Raw genomic sequence first — 3,288 nt, 5'->3', positions numbered from 1 at the left:
AGATGGTTGGATGGCATCACCAACTCAATGGACATGAGTTTGAGTAAACTCCAGGAATTGGTGATGGATAAGGAAGCCTGGCATGCTGCAGTCCATGGGGTCACAAAGAATCAAACACGACTGAGCAACCGAATTGAACTAATTGATGGAGGGTCTCAGAACTGTCATGGCACTGATGGGTGTGTCATTTAGCTAATGTATTACAATGAAGGTATAATGAGGCTCAAGTTCTATTAGAAGTGGAATCTTCTACCATTTTAGACCTAGTTGGTTCTAACCAGTTTTTATCATGTCCTTATGGCTTTGTCATTCTTTTAAAGGTTGTGTGCCCTGTCCCCTTCCCTCTTGTTTCAAAATGATGTCAGCTACAAATTGGTGCTTGCCAAGGGCATTTGCCATCTGTCTCTAAAGAGATTGAATCTCATCCTCCTGCAGCTGTTAACCTTCAACACACCCTAAAGGGAGTTCAGGGTGGAGAATGAGACACTCTGTGCTCCAAGGAAACTGGTGGAGCAGATCTTTAGATAACTAGTCATTTTCAGGAACTGATTTCAGGATTCCAATCCTTGCATCTTCTCATACCTAAGTAAAGTGAAAGTTGCTCAGTTGTGTCTGACTGTTTGTGACCCCATGGACTTTGGGACCCCATGGAGAGTATTCTGGCCTGAATTCTCTAGGTAGTCTTTTCCCTTCTCCAGGGAATCTTCCCAACCCACGAATCGAACCCAGGTCTCCAGCTTTGCAGGCAGATTCTTTACCAGCTGAGCCACAAGGGAAGCCCAAGAATACTGGAATGGGTAGCCTATCCCTTCTCCAGCAAACCTTCCTCATCCAGGAATCGAACCAGGGTCTCCCGCATTGCAGGTGGATTATTTACCAACTGAGCTATCAGGGAAGCCCTCTCATACCTAGAAAAGTGCTAAACCCCTTTAAGGTGACATCAGCTCCTCGTGACTAGCAGAAAACCTTCTGTAAGATAAATGCTGGATTGCATTGAACTCCCCCTTCACCACAATCATATATATTGACCTTCCCCCTCTACCTCTCTTGAGCAGTTTCTCAGAGCTACCTGAAGTGCTATCTCCCAGGTTGCAGTCCTTATTTTGCCCCAAGTAAAATTTGCAACACTCAGGTTGTATATTTTTTTTAAGTTGACAATGACAAGTTTGCCTCAAAACAGTATTCAGTAGGGGTGGGAAGGGAAAGTGGATGAGCATGTAGATGAAGCAAGACTGCCCATGGTTTGAAAGTTGTTGGGACTGGATGATGTATACATGGGCGCGTTATACTATTTTATTCATTTTTGTTCAAATTCAAATTTTTCCATTATACAAAGTTTTTAAAAAGAGAGAATGATAAGATACAAGAAGAAGGAGAAAAAAGTCAGGGGGAGGGGGAGATTGAAAGGAAAAAGAAGGAGAATAAATTAAGTCCTAGGTTTTTGCTTGAGTAATTGAGCAATTGATTGTGCCATTATTGAGCTGGTGAAGAGAATGAGCAGAGTTAAACAAGAGGTTTGAGGGGTATCATAAGTCCCATTTTGGACACATGAAGTTTGACACATCCAAGAAACATGCTGAGGAATATGTAAACAACTGAATATGCAAGTCAAATGAAACTCAGAGGGAAAAACTGCCCCAGAGATAAATATGTGGGAAAAAATAGCATAGACATGGTATTTAAGTCATGAAAATGAATGGTATTGCTTAATGAGAGAATATAGACAAAGGGAGATCCAAAATCAAACCCAAAGAAACAAAATTTAGAAGACTGAGCAAATGAGAAAGACCTTAAAAGGGGGTTGGGGGGAGTCTAAGAAGTAACACCTAGGGGGACAATATAGAAACAAGAAGACTGGGGAGTTCCCTAGTGAACCAGTGGTTTAAGAATCCATCTTCCAATGCAGGGTTGCTGCTGCTAAGTCGCTTCAGTCATGTCCGACTCTGTGCGACCCCATAGATGACAGCCCACCAGGCTCCCCCGTCCCTGGGAGTCTCCAGGCAAGAACACTGGAGTGGGTTGCCATTTCCTTCTCCAATGCTTGAAAATGAAAAGTGAAAGTGAGGTCACTCAGTCATGTCTGACTCTTCGCGATCCCATGAACTGTAGCCTACCAGGCTTTTCCATCCATGGGATTTTCCAGGCAAGAGTACTGAAGTGGGATGCCATCACCTTCTCCACCAATGCAGGGTACACCTGTTCAATCCCTGGTGAAAGTGAAAGTTGCACAGTCGTGTCCAACTCTTTGCAACCCCAAGGAATTCTCCAGGCCAGAATACTGGATTGGGTAGCTTTTCTCTTCTTCAAAGGATCTTCTCAACCCAGGGATCAAACCCAGGTCTCCTGCATTGCAGGCAGGTTATTTACCAGCTGAGCCACAAGAGAAGCCCCAGTCCCTGATCAGTTCAGTCCCAGTTCAGTTCTGTCTCTCAGTCATGTCCGACTCTTTGTGACCCCATGAATTGCAGCATGCCAGGCCTCCCTGTCCATCACCAACTCCCAGAGTTCACCCAAACTCATGTCCATCGAGTCAGTGATGCCATCCAGCCATCTCATCCTCTGTCGTCCCCTTCTCCTCCTGCCCCTAATCCCTCCCAGCACCAGGGTCTTTTCCAATGAGTCAATTCTTCACATGATGTGGACAGAATTTTGGAGTTTCAGCTTTAGCATCAGTCCTTCCAAAGAACACCCAGGGCTGATCTTGTTTAGAATGGACTGGTTGGATCTCCTTGCAGTCCAAGGGACTCTCAAAAGTCTTCTCCAACACCACAGTTCAAAAGCATCAATTCTTAGGCACTCAGGTTTCTTTATAGTCCAACTCTCACATGCATACATGACTACGGGGAAAAACCATAGCCTTGACTAGATGGACCTTTGTTGGCAAAATAATGTCTCTGCTTTTGAATATGCTATCTAGGTTGGTCATCACTTTTCTTCCAAGGAGTAAGTGTCTTTTAATTTCATGGCTGCGATCACCATCTGGAGTGATTTTGGAGCCCAAAAAAATTAAGTCTGACACTATTTCCACTGTTTCCCCATCTATTTCCCATGGAGTGATGGGACCAGATGTCATGATCTTAGTTTTCTGAATGTTGAGCTTTAAGCCAACTTTTCCACTCTCCTCTTTCACTTTCATCAAGAGGCTTTTTAGCTCCTCTTCACTTTTTGCCATAAGGGTGGTGTCATCTGCATATCTGAGGTTATTGATATTTCTCCCGGCAATCTTGATTCCAGCTTGTGCTTCTTCCAGCCCGGCGTTTCTCAGGATGTACTCTGCATATAAGTTAA

Source organism: Budorcas taxicolor, chromosome 5 (genome assembly GCF_023091745.1).
Source record: "Budorcas taxicolor isolate Tak-1 chromosome 5, Takin1.1, whole genome shotgun sequence".
NCBI classification, from domain to species: Eukaryota; Metazoa; Chordata; class Mammalia; order Artiodactyla; family Bovidae; genus Budorcas; species Budorcas taxicolor.
This window is presented reverse-complemented; position numbering follows the sequence as displayed.